Genomic DNA, 16938 nt, shown 5'->3' with positions numbered 1-16938 from the left:
ATAACGCTCATCACTTGTTCAAAATGAATGATCCTGTAGGTCGCTGTTCCGCCTCACCCTGGCATGGTGCAGTTCCTAGCGGTGCTTCCAGTAGAAATGTCTCAGAAACCGTGTATCCTAGGTCCTTGAAATGTGGTTTTCGACCTAGAGTTTTGGATCCTTGTGCCTGGACCGGTTCAGAAACAACATTTTTTGTTTCCCTTTCCGGTGAACATGGTTTACCGCTTCGTCGGCAGGCACCATCTCGCAAAAATCCTCTGGAAAAGTAATTTCACCTGATGCAGCTAAAATGTGGAACCTTCTGGACTGCTAACTGCATTCGTCTCTCTTACATTTTTTGTTTCTCTTCCCGGTGAACATGGTTTACTGCTTACTGTTGCTGAAATCTGGGGAAAAGAGGTGGGGTGTCCACATGTCATGTAGCCTGTAATGCCCGGAGGGTCCTAACATGTAAGTAGGCAAAAATTGATGCAGATTGGTCAAACAGTGTGGAATTGTATAAGGACCAACACTTCGCCAAGCCACGAACCCCCATATCCCGCCTTAAAACCCACAGACAAAGTTGGACTTTTAGATATGTAGATTAAATCAGAACCCGTCAGTACTTTGTTTGCCATCTCACGCGCACAGTTGGAGGAGGTGGGTTAGGATATTAGGAGAGTTGTATGTGCATAAGCATTTGTCTGTTTGAGAACTTATTTTACCAATCAGTCCGGTTCACACTTCAAAACCAGAAGGCCTGGCCCGCTGCACAAACAATCTCAACAAGAACAACCTCACCCCGCTACTTGCTGGCTTCACCCAACCCCTAACCTCAGTGACAGACCCAGCAGCACTGGTCAACATCTACAACAAAACCATTGCCCAGGCATTCGACATGCTTGCCCCGCTCAAACTATGGAAAGCCAAATATGCCCTAAAAAAAAACGCCTGGTTCACACCTGAGCTCCTCGAATCCCGAGCCAAAAAGAGCTTGCCTCTGAGCTAGCATGGAGGAAATACCCCTCTCCCACCTCCAAAGCCATCTTCACCTCCCTCGCCAAAGCCTTTAGAAGGGAAACCACAATGCAAAAGCTAGCAGCCACAACTGCAGGATTAGTAATGCCAAATCCAACTCACGGGAACTGTTCATTATCCTCCGGGAGGTAGAGACTTCCTCCTACCCCCAGTCCCCACCCCCGCAACACCTGACAGTGGACAGCGCCTGGTGCACCAAAATCCAAGATGCCCTCACTGGGAAAATGAACTCCCTCAAAGAAAATATCCTCTCCAAACAACAAGCCATGCAATCGAAACCCACACCACCCACTGCCCCCAGTGCTTTATGGACCCTTGCTTGCACCCCTTTCAACTTCCACCCGGTCTCAGAACCCGAAGCCACCAAGATTATCAGTTTCAAATTTTCTTGTTGCAGAGGTGACGCCTGCCCTGCCCCGATTATCAAATACTCTGCCGAGTCACTTACTCCAATCATCTGAGCCATCATCATGCCTCCTTCACCTCCACATCGGTGCCAAACTCCTTGAAGGAAGCCTGGGTCCTTCTGCTGGTCAAAAAGCCCTCCCTCGATCCCACCATACCCACAAACTATCACCCCATCACAACAGTACCCTACCTCCTCAAGATCCTGATCGTGTAGCCTGCATCTAGGTCCAACATTACCTCCAGGAGAACAACATCTTGGGTGTCCTCCAGTCAGGGTTCCGCCCCAGGCATGGAACAGAAATTCCCCTTCTAGCCCTAAAAAATCAACTCATTGCCATCAAGGACACTGGCAAACTTGTAATTCTGATGATGCTGGACCTGTCTGCAGCATTTGACTTGGTAGATCACCAGACACTCTGCTCCCAACTCACCTATACAGCCAACATCTCCACATCTGCCACTGACTGGATGAAATAATTTATACCCAACAGATCCTTGCGAGTATTCATTGACGACTTTACTGCTTCACCCCCACTGGTCACTTGCGGAGTACCTTAAGGCTCCCCCCACTCTTTACAGCATTTACACAAAACCCCTTGTTCGACCTACTTCACTTCCTCGGCATCTCGTTTACGAACTACGCTGACGACATGCAGCTCTTCACCCCCCTCTCTGGATCCCACGCACAGCACTTTGCCACCATCAATTCTGTATGAAGTCATGCAAAACTGGATGGCATCTCACTTACTATGCCTCAATGATGATAAAACTGAAATCCTCATCATAAGGTCACCACTCCATGCTACACAACATAGAGCCAGCATACAAGGAGTTTACATCTAAGCAACCATAACTCGTGCCACCAGTGTGCACTGCAAGGACTAACACCCATGACATCAAAGATGCCATCGCAAATCATCTGCAGCCAAAACCCTAGGTATATACCTCGATTCAACCCTTGACCTCTTGCGTCAGGTGAATCATCTCATCAGCGGCCTATACCGCCAAACTCCACACCAGCAAACCCTTCCTCTCCACTCCCAACTGCCTGTCCATCACCGCAGCAAATCGACTATTGTAATGCCTTGTTCTCCAGCAACTTGAACAAACTATTTAGAAAAATGCCCTCTGAGCTGCTACAGGTCTCTCCAAATTTGACCATGTCTCAGAAGCCAGGAGAGACGCACACTGTCTACCTATCCGCGAGAGGATCAATTTGAAAACTCTATCCGTAGTCCACAGATGCCTTTCCAGCACAGCCCCGACCTACCTATCGCGCTGTGTGGAGAAATACTCTCCCGCCCGACCACTCAGATCCGCGAACTGTCACCTCTTCAAGGTCCCCAACTCCAGTCGCCTCTCGATGGGTGGCAAGAGCTTCACGGCTGTGCCTGCCAAACTATGGAACAATCTCCCACCGGCCCTCGGAAAGGAACCAGCCTACTGGACCTTCCGCAAAAATCTAAAGACGTGGCTGTTCACCGAATACAGCACCTTCTTAGACTCTATGCTCGTGCTGATGCAAAGAAACCCCGAAGCCTACTGTCCACTCCAAGCTGCTCGACCCCCCCCCTCCCAGCCCCCTTCTTCCTCGGCTCCCAACCTATATCTTCTAACCTTGCCTCACCCTCGGGGCCCTCCCACCCCCCCATTCCCTCAATGAAACTAGCACTTAGATACCCAAGGGTTATGTGCATTGCAATAAATGCAAAGAAATATAAATAAATGTTGTTCCATGCTGTAAAAAACATGTACATAATGTGTTCATGAAAAAAAGTTTACAATCCAAACTCATGTCATGATCTAAATATGAAACGTATACAAAATGGTGCATGGCACAACCACAGTGTTGTCATTTAATGCTCATCAGTTCAATAGCTATTAATTCAATCACAGATATTAACAACCTAGGATTATTCCGTTTGTAAATTAAACCATTGAAGGTAAGTGGGTCTAGAATCTCCTTACTTTTGTTAAATATGCAAACTTCTTTGAATATGTTACAGAAATTCAGTTCATCCCTCGTTATTGTCCAACATTTGCATTTTCCCCTGCACGTTGGTAATTGATGATTCACTCTTGTCGATGCATATCGAACTGGCGTTCATATCAGGTAGTGAGTGACTTGTATTCATAGGTGGGACATTGCAACTTGAATCTTCACCCTGGGGCTTGTAATTGGTGTCCTTTTCTCCAGTGGGTTACTTCAACCATTTATTGCACCCATGAACAGGAAAGTGAAGGGAACTGCAGATTGTGACAGCTACAAACAGGGTCAAAGAGACCAAATGTTGCATCTCTCTCCCTGTGTAGTGGAGATTTAGTGAACACTGGTTGTCCTTCAGTGCATGCATTTTGACTTGTACTGTGAGGTAACCAGTGTTTCCACCTGCAGCCATTTTTAGTTGTTTTAAGATCAGCCAATTATTCCACCATACATTTTAATTGAAGACAAAGAAAGTACTTGAATTTTTAAAAAAATATGTGAGAAATATATTATTTATTTTTCCCAACTGTTGCCATATTCTGATTGTACCAAGAAATATACACTAAATGTAAAGGACTCTTGTATCCCAAAAAAACTAAAGGAATTCACTCCCACCTCTACCTTCCCAACCATGCCCTCCATGTTTGGTCCAATGTTAATAGCCAATTGAAATAACTTACCTACAGTTATTTCAAAACTCCACCTGTCGTCTTCATTCCTTACCAAGAAGGTTTAAAATTCTAAGTCCCCGTGGGCAACTAAAAATAGACTGCCATCATCCGAGAAATGAGCTGCTTCAGGAGGTAAAGGAGTAGTTTATGGGTTCAACAGCCAGCAATTCCCATAATTTCTGGGTACGACGTCCTTTCATCGACAGCAGTATTTCTGACGGTTGTTGAAAATATTTTGCAGAATAAACACATAGAAATGTATAGGCAGAGGTGCGGGGTGGGAAAGGGCATATAAAGGGTTGGGGGGTTGGGAATAGTAAAACATAGGTAGTGGAGGAGGGGTTTGGGGGGATCCCCCAAAGAAATTGGATTATTTTTTTTCAGCAATCCTAGTTTGGAAAAACAACCGTCTAAAAAACTGTTGATGAAATGACATAGAACCCATTTCTGGATCCACATCTCATACGGGGGTGTTTGTTTTCTGCCATCAGCCCATTTATTACAAGGCAAGTGGTAAGAATAAGTGTGGCAACAGTTTCCTAATTCATGTTAGTCATTCCCAATCATTGTACCATATATAAGGCCAATTTTCACATAGGTACAGCAGAGAATCCCATGGCTGAAGCAATGGAGCCAAAATGCCAGTCTGAGCCTGGGACTTCAAAGAAGAAGTAAAGCTGCAGAAAATGCCCACAGACTGGTGTTCTAACTTTGCAGCTGCACGGGGTCAGGTTGTCTGCTGTATGGGCTTGGTTAGCAGCGGAAGATCCCAGTCTTGAGGTAGTGGAACTTCAAGGCTTGTAAGCGGTTGATGGACCATGCAGACGCAGGATTGATGAGGAAAAGGCATTGCAGCAGCTTCGAGATGACTAAAGTACAATGGTGACTCTAGCCAGGGTCAAAGATTTTCACTCTGGACAAAAAGCTGCTGGACAAACCGCTGGACTGCCAGTGCCGGTGAGCAGTACTAATGTCCTGCTTGATGGTTGTGTGTCTTACAAAGGGTCCAGCCGTAGCAATTATAATGCTGGGTTTTGGAAGGATACAGTGCTACTGCTTCTTAAACAGGTGGATGGATTTCCAAAATCAATCCTGGGGTTGGAATTTGGGATGCCAACCTATTATGGTGAACAGAAGGACACTGAAGTTTAATAAACCCAGTTAGGGTGAAGCTTCGACTCGGGAGGGGTGTGAGAGTGGTCTAGGGCTACAATAAGTCCACACAGAACATCACCAATAATTTAATTTGGACAGGTAAGTACAAATATATACAATTATTTATTGGGCTTTTAATAAGCACATAAATACTTCTAATCAAATATTGTCATACCAAGACTATAAAACAGATCTGTACCATTAGGAGAATTAAGCATTTGATTTCAGTCGGTGATACTTTATTTCGGCGAATCGTCCATAAAAGATTACAGAAAAACACAGTTAAAACATGCAAATGATGTAAAAAAAAAAAAATTGTAGAAAATGTCCTGTCTCAATAAAGTGCCAGTACTCTATATACAGCAGCTTAAAACCATGATCTATGAAAAGACATATTCACAAATAGACATTTTTCCATTATAGAAGCACCATACAGTCCTTTGTGTATTTGCCAGCGTGTATGAGAGATGTTAACAAGGACCATCCAACCAATGGAGTATCCACCAACAATACATTGTAGAGAGCAACTAGACATTGGGCAACACCCTTGTTTCTCAGAAGGCGAATCACTGTTGTGGCGCTGATATGGGCATATGCAAAATAAAATGTAACAAATCTTCCTTAGCAGCACCACAGAGCAAGCATGAATTATCACCAGTAATACCGGACCACATAGCTGTGATCTCTCTGAGGGGAAGACAATTCAATCATGATTGTGTTATCAGAGACTGTTCATAAATATGATCATACCTGGTAAGTTACGGCAGAATAGTGGTAAATGAAATAGCTGTACATCCCCTGTTAAAAGGTTTTGCTAATACATTTCAATGAACTGTTAACCACAGTAAGTACTCAGATGCATAGAGAATAGTAAAGGCACTTCAAGGTAACCCTAGAACAGCTTCCCCATCTCTTAGAGTCCCACCCTAAGGTGGTTTGGGGCCTTGTGTCAATCGCTCACCAGTTCTAAAGATTATACTTCACAGGTAGGTTTATTTAGAGATTGACGATGGCAGTGGTTTTGATTGTAAGAGTCAAAAAGCTAGATAAAGTTCATGAAAGTGAATTCACTCAATCCCAATCACTAGGATAGACCTAGGGAAGCAATCCTGGACAAGGCCTGCCCTGACTAAAGTCAGTAAAGAGTGATTTAGGGAAAGGACTTTACGCCCATCTAACACTATGGAGAACAGAGGGGAACAGAAGCAGGTATTTTAACTTATGAAGTTAACTTTACGCTCACACCAGAAAGAATACAACCCGCTAGGGAAGAAGGCCCAAGATGTGCTTGCAAAGGTGGCAAGTGTTTATTTTCACAAAACAGCAAAACGCCAGCAAAGGACTCTGCTGCACGAGAATGTTCTGAGCTCTGGAAACACTTGCAGTGTCTTATAACTACAGACATCGTCACTCATGACGTCATGTTATGCAATACAATTCTACCATCCCAATTGGATGGGCACTACACATATAGGGTCTGCTCCATATGGGATGCCAGGCCATTGGTCCATCTTCATCTGTCCATCTCCATCTACGTGGGTGCTCCTGGGCTCATTATCCGTGGTGAGGCTGGCCTAACACTAATTGGCTACTCTGTTATGCACTGTTACCTAATCATTGTTGCAAACACCTGGCACACACACCAATCGGCTGCAGAAAAGTCGAGGTCTCACTAACTCAAGTGCTTCACTCATTCTCGGGCAGCTCAGCAACGCCCAAGGTCCTCCACTTTAGTTTCGGGCTATAATTTAGATGTTACTCTGCACCTCGTCACATAAATCACGTGACCCATCTCTGAAGGTGCGATAGCCTTGCCTTCTGATCTTAGTGATCGATCGAGGGGTGTACAAGTTCATGGTTGGTGGTCTGGGTTTGGGTGATGCTGTGGCATGCGCGGGTCTCAGGATGAAATCATTGCAATGCTGTATTTCTCACGTTGGGATCGTTGAGCGCAGGAGGCATTGCTATCTGTCTCACGGGATGGTATTGCCAAGAGACGCACTGCTCCCTTCTCTTGACCTTGCAGGGCACATTCTTTCCCGTGTGCTAGGACCTGTAATTCTTTGGAACAGTGGAGGAGTTCATGGGCTGTGTGTGATGGTGTAGCTCGCACTCATGCACGGGACCTGATATTCAAGCATCTAATACTATTCGACGCGATTGGACCTACATTCTAGTATGGCTGCCATTTGTCTACAATGGCGTTTGCATTTGTGTGTCTTCTGTAATACCGAATACATACATTAGAGTGATCGTTCATCCCCTTTTGTGTGTACCCTCACTCCCAGAATGTGTTTTCTAACGTTTGAACCTTATTCGATTTGGCTTAGGGGGTGGGAAGACCCCATCTCCTCCCCAACACTTATCACCCTGACTCCCGAGTTCTCCAGAGACCACTGCATTGGTTAGGGACAGTCTTCTGTGCTTGGTCCCATCGAATGAGGCCCAGGCGTTGTGGGTTTATAGGCCACATTTGGGTGTAGGATTTAGGTTTGGTCGGTCGCAATGCTAGGCAATCTTTTCCAGACAACTTCCAGCAGAACACCCAGATGAAGAGATGATCACTGCCGGGCAGACCACCTAAGGACACCTATAGGGATCGATGAAGATTAGTTGCAACAGGAGTCACCACGGTCAGGTGGCGACAGGTGATCTTCAGTTGCCGAACAAAGGAGCAGGCCCAGCACAGCTTCTGTTGATGCAAAAAGGCTGAAAATACAGGAGCAGATGTTTATTTGTTTTGTTAATTCTTTCAAAAAATATTTTTTTGCACAAGACAAAGATTCCAAATTCCAAGGATGCACTCAGAACGGCGATGGCTGAAGCAAGGGAGCACAGCAGAGAAATGATCTGTCCACTGGTTGGTCCAGGGACTCTTCTGAAATCTAAGAAGGCACGGATCATTGAGTGGTCGAAACTGAACCAGGGGTCGAAGCACCATTGAAGGCCTTCTTGACATCAGTACAGAGGAGCAGGGCTTTACCGGGACTTCACAGGAGTTGATGCTGGTCATCTCCAGGAGTCGTCCTCTCGTTGTCAGCGTACTGCACGTCTTCGTAGGGTCTTTGATTCCAACAATGATCTGTCGAATGGCGTCAGGAGCACTTTTTTATCTAAGATTTGGGCTGGGATTTTGCTCAAGTCCACCAATGGCAAGGATTTGCACAATTCAAACTGGCAATGGCAATCCAATCGTTGATGGCCACTGACCAAAACATCTGCCCAGCAACAGACATTCAAGGACCTGGATGTGTCATGGCACCAGACAGTCCCAGCCCCCACATCTGAGCTCACACACAAAACCGCCTTTTAGCTCAGCAAAGCAGCAGCCTTCCCTGTTAAAGGGCTTTAAATATGTGGAAATTCGGGACCTCAAAAGGCAGGAATAAGGCCAGAGAACAATATGGCTGAAGGATGAGCAAAACCCTAGTGTAACTGTCATTTTAGGGTGTTAGCCACACTTCATTGTCATTTGCGTTAAATAAAAAATGAGTAAAATTACAAAAACATGGTAGAAAAATATCTGCTGGAAGCAGCTTATCCTAGGCACATTGTAAAAGTAACCAAAAAACTGTTATAGAAAATAATATAAGGATACAAAGTATCCTAATAGCCCTCCAGTTTAAGGTGATGTGTGCAATTGTAACAATGCAAACAATTCACAAAAAGTTCCGATAGTCTTATGGACAGATCAGTTTCCCCATAAGGAGAAAAAGGGCAATGGAAGTAAAGCAGAAGTGTTTACTTGCCACCAAAGGTTCAACACAGGAGTCGTCTAAACAATGGAAAAAAGAAAGATGCCAAAGAAATCCTGTAGGAGGAAAGCATCCAAGAGAAAATCTTTCCTAACACACAACGCAGGCCGGTTCCAGTGGTTCAGACGAGTACAAAATGCCTCGCAAAGTTGGAAATCACGGATTTCGCTGGCTCAAGGGGAAGGAGCGCTGCTCATAGTCCTTTTGGGTACAGGAGAAGCAGAACCTTGTTGCGTTTTTAGAGGCTCACGAGATTCTGGCGCAGAGCTTCTGTATCGGTACCCCATTGAATCCTTCCTCCTGGTGCTTTGGAATGAAGTCCCAATATGTTATGAAGTACCCAGGCAGGGTGACTGGTTTTATCCCTAACCTGGAGACTTGGAGTTCATCCAACTTCCAGTCAGACACTTGTGCACCATTCAAACGTATGGTGACCAGCCAGTAAGTTTTGATTGCCATATATAACCTTTTGTGGAATTTGCACTGGCAAACCATGGGGATGTGGGTTCCAGGAGAATCGCAGACATTCTAGCTACCAGGCACACCCTTTGAACCCTTTGTTAGTTTCTGGCCAGGAAGATGCTATAGCTTGGAATTACCCTATATGGTCATTTCCAGTTACCGTGTGCACACCTCCACAACCAGGTTACAGGATTTCCAACAAAGTCGAGCTGCAATTTTGCAGTTTTTAGATGAAATGGGCACACATGGTGCAGCTATGCATTACTACCACTAACCAGAGCCTACATACACATTCTGGGATATATTACAAGCCCAGAGAAACAAAGAAGTTAAGCGCACAAACAAGGCACTCTTATACAGGTCTGAATAAAAGTCTTTTCAGGAGGCAAGGAGTCTCCTTAAGGAAGTTGCACACTTTTTGGCTTGAGTCAACAAGTAGTTGTACATGTTCCATTTCAGGAGGAAAGCCTTTAACAGATCCTTTCCCAATCCAACCAACCTAGGGGGTGGAGCCAAGGTGGGATACCATGCCAGTACACCACCGTTCACAGCTAGGCAAAGGAGATGGAGGGCTAAGAGTTTACACCCATACAACCATATGTATACAGTGGGGGTGGCAAACATGTATGTTTACTCACCCCCCTGTACTCAGATTCATTCTGGGATCACTGTAAGAGTTCCTGAAATCACTGGGCCTTCTGGATGTGTACCTTCGTTCCCTTTGGATGAAGCCGCAAGGGTCACGGGTGCAGGGGTAACTTCAGGTGTTGGATTATTGGTTCCGGCTAGTTCAAGTTCCATGCTCCAGTTGACTGGTTCTGGATTCTGGACAGCTAGATACTCAGAACACACTGACTTAGGGACCACCACTCCAGTTACAACCTCAAAGGACTCTCAGGATGCAATACAGGTGTGAGCTGCAATGATCACATGAAGAAAATGGCAGAAGTCGACCCTCATGGAGAGAACAAAGAAACTGGTCATGCAAGCACCTCTTTCTGGTAGAGAACTGGAGCTTCTGGGAAATGCTTTTTGTTCTATGAGCTGAGGATCTGCAGAGCCTCGTTGCTCAACCGTGGACAGTGACTGTTGCAGCAAAGTAGCCAGGAAGACGTCTGGCTAGCCCAAAGGATGGTTCCGGGACTGCTCAGAGTGCTTTCACTGGCTGGATATTCGAGCGGAGGTCTGGACTGGTTGTTCCCACTGGTCCAGGGGTCGACGCACTGATGAAGGTTTTCTTGAGATCGGTAGAAAGGCAGGGCTTTGGCAGGCAAGTGAAGAAAAGGCTTCTAGCGATCTTCCGACGACGAGTTCTGCTTCTTCAGTGGGCTGCACTGCTTCTTACAGATCTTGGCTCCAACGATGATCTGAAGAACAACTCCAAAATTCCTCCTTTCATCCTGGATCCAGGTTGAAGTTGCTCACAGCCCACCAATGGAAAGGATCTGCGCCTTTCAAACTGCAAGGTCTGTCCAATCCTGGACAGCCTCTGGCCACTGCATCTGCCCAGCAACACACACTTGGCAAGGATATGGACTGGGTTATATCAGCCCAGCCTCCAACATCCAGCCACACACACAGACCACCACTTTGCCTGTAAAAGCTTGGGCTTTTCCCTGGGAAAGATCTTACCATAGATGAAAAATCTGGCCACTCCAGGGGAGGAAGAAGGTCAAACTATAAAATGGCCAAGGAACAGGCAACATCTCATGGCTCTAATTGGCATTAAGCGTTAAAATGCAAAAGTGCATAAAACGATTAACACATATTAGTACGCGTCCAGAGTCAAGCAGATTGTAACACAAATTCTGATTGGCTCTCGGCGGGTCGTTACCCGGCCGAGAATCCTTCGATTCTCGGTTGGGATTCCAGCTGCCTTGCCCACCCCGGGGGGCGTGGCAACCCCTCAGCCAATGAGGAGGCTTGAAGTGGGGCCATCCCCGCTGCGAGCCTCCACACGGCTGGAGGATGCCATCATCCCCTGCAGGGGATTCAGGTGTATATATTTATTTTTTTTGTTCTTTTCCCTCCCTTACCTTCTTTTGTCTTTCGGGAGCGAACACGCTAGGAGCACTTCTGTTCCGAGCGCATCCGCTCCCGTTGGCGGCCATGGAAAGGGAAAACGAAACGCTGCTGTACTTTTAGTACTCCGCTCTTGGGTACTAATAGCAATATGCTACTCGCGGTGGGGGCACTACTGAGTCCGGTAATTCCCCGGGGCTTTCGTTAAGGCCCTCACTTCGTCCGGGCCTATGACTATGGTGTCCCTACCGCACTTAACAAAAGGTGGTGTGTGCAGGAAAAATAAACAGACTTTACAATGGGGAACAGTCATCCTGCACTGACGGCCACAGGGACTGTTAAGTGCCCCAGAACAGATAGAGTTACAATGGTCAATGGAGCAAAATTGCTTCACACACCTCCAAAAGTAGGCAAAGTTTAAAAATAATAACAAATTGATGTCTATGGAGGGAAAGCAAAAAAAACTATCTTTCCTAACACTGGTTGTGATTCCTGGCCCCTCTTTACATATTGAAAGAAGGAACCAAACCAAACAAGAATGGAAGATGGAATATTGAATTGTAGTAGGCTTCTAACACATGGATAGAATAGTGAGCAGTTAATAGTATGAAGGATATTCAAATGTGCAAAGGTTTGCTATTGGTATTAGACATAGATTGCCACATATAGCCTTGCCCCCTATAATCTGTTATCTGTACTCTGATGCCCATCATGAGGTGGAATTAATCAAGAGAACTTTTAAAATTCTAACTATGCTTGGCATCATTTGTGATGGTTTGAAGGCAACTCATAGGTGGGGTAGAGGTGCTTTGGTTATGGGATGGAAAACCTGCTGTCTGTCACGCAAACATCATTATCGTAATTAGCTCTATCAAATTGTAAAAACAATTTCACCAACTGTCAGTTTTCCCTAATGAGTGGCATTGCTAAGGAAGGTGGCATATTACATACACAAACATTACAAAGAGCCCTTACTCCGGCCAGTTTTCGCAATCAAACAATTATTAGTGTTCTTTAACAGCTCTTCATGCCGAATTACCTCAGCTACTAAGCACTATGACAACCGGTATGATTACACCATTTAATTGTACCAGTTGATTGACTTCGAAAGGATGAAACGCTGCCTTGATATTCAAACTTACAAAGAGAAAGCTGGCTCTATTTGAGAGCCAATCGCAGGAGATATTCGCTAATAAAAACAGAATGTTAAAGTACTGAAATGCCTGTTGTATCCTGGATCTCATTCCTGCAAAGATGAATGCATACCCCAGAGATCACACACAGCCTCTAAACCTCACCAGTTACTAAAGGCATTTAATGAAAATATAATGGGCGGAAAAATCACAAAGGATTTGTAAATTGACTTTGAATTAATAGGCCAAGTAAATTCTCAGTAGCTGATGTTCTTCAAGGACTAGATTCTCTGTTCAACTGACTGTGAATGTAGGTCTGTCTTGGCCATATGTTTGTTCTACTTTTAGTTACTTACTTCCTTTCTTGGCTCATCTCTGAGCCAGGTGCTACATAGTTTCCGTTTTAAGTCACACCCCTCCATATCCTATTCTTTTTTTCTGTGTGCCCTAATCCTCTCAATAGTCTCTTCAGTCTTGCTCTTTTAGATTTTGGGCTTCTGGGTTGGTTCTCTGGGCAATCGGCCAATGTCCATTTATTCCCTGTGACATTCTGCTGAGTTTCTGTCAGTTTGTAAACATTCAAAATGGCGAGTGATGTACTGTTGTGGGGATTTTTAGATAATTTCATTCTGTCCACGTGATTTTCTTGTGCGACTTCCTTTATTAATTTATGTTGAAATGTACCCCTACCCAAAAGCTGAGTTTTAACAAGGTCTCAAATTGCTCTAAGCAGGTGTTTGTTCAGCAATATTCTTCATAGTTCTTGATATTTTTCATAGTTTATCTTTGTTTGTTATGGAGGGATGAGGATAGGCTTGAATAACCATACAGCATCCAATTTCTTCACTAAATTACCACCTTCCTGGAAATCCGCTATAATCGTGCCCATATTTAAAAAAGGAGCACGGTCCGAGCGAAAAAACTATAGACCGATTGCGTTACTCGACATAGTCGAAAAGATCTTTGCCACCCAGCTCCAAATCCAACTAACAGCATGGATCAAGTAGTCAGGAAGCTACGACGTGAGACAAACTGGGTTTATAAAAGGTGTCGGATGTAACTTGAATCTATTGATCATCAATCTTCTCAAAATGGAGGCCATTAAAACCAAGAAACCCATCTATCTAGCATTTGTGGACCTAGCACATGCTTTCGACGCTGTAGATCGCAATCTCTTGTGGAAAGAATTTAGAGAGCGAAAATGTCCAGAGGGCCTCGTTGGCGCAATAACAGAACTATACTCTAGCACCAGTATAAAAATATGTCTGGATCGCAATGGCACCCTGTCTAAATCCATAACTACTGAACGGGGCATGAAACAGGGCTGCTCCCTTGGTGCGGTCCTGTTTAACTTCTTTATCTCAGAGGTTGGCCCCGCCCTGAGACAAGTAAATTCATTTCCCCCGAAAATTAATGGTAATGGGATTGATTGAATGCTATACACTGACGATATTGTTCTCGTTGATCACGCCCCGATAGATCTCCAACGGAAACTCACAGCCTTGCAGGAATTAATTGACAAAACGGGCTTAAAATAAACATCTCAAAAACAGAGATCCTGGTCATGAAAAACCTATGTGGCCAAAAAGATGGGAAAAGAAAATGCAATAAAAAATCGCTGGAGAGAATATTAAGTGTGTGAACCAGCCTAGATATCTTGGTGTGATAAGTGCAAGTATCAATGACGCCCCAATGGTAGATGCAATAAAATCTAAAAACAAACAACTTACCATCCAGGGCGCAATGATAAATAACAAATATGGGAAATTTAGCCTGAAACCAGTCCTTAATTTTTACAAGACTAAGGTGGTCCTGGCCTTGATCCATGGAGCAGAGGCAATGCTCGGATGTTCATATAGGGTCTGGGATGCATGTGAATACACATTTTAAAAAATACTCAACTTACCAAATGTAACCCCAATGGCTTGTATAAGATTTGAGCTTGGACTGATATCCATAACTGCAAAAATTATATGGAACTCACTTTCCCTATATAGGAAAGTATACAGTATGGATAACATACCACAGTTCAAGATCCTAGAAAAATCTCACGATGAAGAAGAGCGATCTATCCAAGGCATGTGGGAGCAAAATTGTCTAGTAATATTACAAACGCTAAATACAACAAAGGAAACCCTATGGAAAAATCCGAACAAAGTAAAGAAAAAACTATGGCAACGGGACTGGATTGAAACACTACAGCAAAGAAGTTTGCACAAATGTATGAAGTTGGTGCCACCGGTAGCCAAATCATATAACTCCCTCGCCAAATCCTTGACAAAGTTCCCAAACAAAATGATGCGTGATGTCCTCTTGATATTTAGATTAAATCAATTGGAAACTAAAGAAATTCTAAATCTAAGAAACCAAACTGCAGGGAACGACATTTTATGCAGACTGTGTGACTCGACGGAAGAAAATCTGAAACATTTGGTACTATTTTGCCCCTCCTTATGGGATCTGCCGACATTACTCCTGGAACCAGAAATTGAGAAAAGGTCCACGTGGAACAGTGAACACTAGTGGTTTGCCTGTTTTGAGGATTCCAACAACAAACGAACGTTTGCTTTAATCTTCTTCCTGCAAAAAATAATGTCACGTCTACAACCTGAGGGAAATTCTAGCACTGCTAACAAAGAACTCTAACATAATTGCTGAGTGCCAAAGTATTAATAGAGGATTTGAAAAGGGTAGCCTACATTGGGCATGAGACATTAGTATCCAAACACTGAACCCAACTGGTTGAGAGACGGGAACTTCATCAAATAGGCAATTTGATAGTGGCTTTATGTTGTCTAAACTGTTTTCAAATGTTCTCTTCTGTTCTGTGGTGATCATCTTCTTGTCGCTGTTTTTTTTTTTTTAACTTTTCATTCTTTTCTTTTTCTTCTCTCTCTTTTTGGGAGTCCCAGGTCTCGCACCAATTGTTCTTCTCTCTATTCGGCACTCTGTCCGAATTTTGAGGCCTCAAATGGCTTCCATCTACTACTCGCCCAGACTTTCCGAGATGTAACCCGAGAGGCCATTGCATTTATTAACATCTGGCACTAGTCCCCTCGTGCTTGATGGCAGTGCTTTTGATAAATGAATGCACCGTGTAACTCTTCTGCAAAGACCCTATAGCGATCTACCATATGCAAACAGAAAATAAACCTCATACAATCCTAAGTTATATGAGAGGTGATCTGTGGTTGAAGCTTTACTTTCCACTCTGCTGCTGCACAGCATTTGGCAGATGGAAATTACAAGCTAATTTACGCTACATACACACATGGTCTGTGAACCACAGCTGGGATTGTATAGCAATCAATCTTTTGGATGATGTGGCGCCTATTGGCAGATTTAGTAGCATTGCATTATTCCTTTGTGTTTTATTGGATGGCTTTGCCTTTATGGTCAACTCTTTCTTTAATTGCACTTTTAACCCTCTACGAAAGAGACATATAATTTCCCTTATTTGTGCCTCTTACAGAATTAGTTTCCATATTGTTTAACTGCCAGAAAGACTTGTTTATTGACTGAACTGTTTCAAAGAGCAAATAACAGAGAGCAAGTGTTTACAATGAAGGGAGCCAACTCTCAAGGAGATGGAGCATTTCGTATAAGTGAAGTGGTGCGGACAGGAGCATTTCGTATAAGTGGAGTGGTGTGGACAGGCGGGGGTCCCCCAGGCAGTAAAGGGCGTGAGGTAGGGCAAAGTGGCACCTATTAATTTCGTTACTTGTGCTTCTAGTCAAGGGCCATGCAGCTAAGTCAACCTATTCCTTCTTTCTTGTTTTGTATTTGTTCATGTAACAAGTGCCACAGATTTCCTGAAGCAATTGCGACATTTCTGGTGCTTATATTCTGCTATCCTGTCTCTTGCCATTGTTAGTCTGGTTGTCACTAAAAGAATAAAAAGTATGTTATTTGTATCCTTCCTTCATCCAGTCGATTAACCACATGTATAATAACCTCTGCCGTTGGGTGCTATACCTTTTATCAATACTCCTGATGGTACTAAAAGCTGCAGCCCAAAAATGTTAGTTAACAATGCAGTTCCTCAGCTAAGCATAGACTTGTCAGTATTGCTTTCTGCAGATGTTGGATCATAATCTGTTATCAGTAATCTCTGGTATCTATTTTCTTTATAATATCTTTCCATTCTTTGAAGAAACGTTCCCTCTGTTGATTTTGTAAAATGTAAATCTTTTTCCCCCCAATAATTGGAGACTTTCTTGAGCCTGTTTGCCATAGATACCCAGTGAGTATTTTAAAATCTGGCAGCAAAAAGCCATCTCTCTCAAAGACTAGATATATTAATTTAGTGGATTGTCTCACTTTCTCAT

General features: G+C 44.0%; 1 protein-coding gene across 1 annotated transcript in view; it reads left to right on the top strand.

Annotated features, from left to right (window-relative positions):
- NAPG (NSF attachment protein gamma) overlaps positions 1 to 16938 on the top strand; it is a 307511-nt gene that overhangs the window by 248264 nt on the left and 42309 nt on the right. The gene's annotated exons all lie outside the window — the stretch shown is intronic.

This window comes from Ambystoma mexicanum, chromosome 5p, assembly GCF_040938575.1.
Source record: "Ambystoma mexicanum isolate Mex_15411 chromosome 5p, UKY_AmexF1_1, whole genome shotgun sequence".
Classification (NCBI taxonomy): domain Eukaryota; kingdom Metazoa; phylum Chordata; class Amphibia; order Caudata; family Ambystomatidae; genus Ambystoma; species Ambystoma mexicanum.
This window is presented reverse-complemented; position numbering and strand designations above follow the sequence as displayed.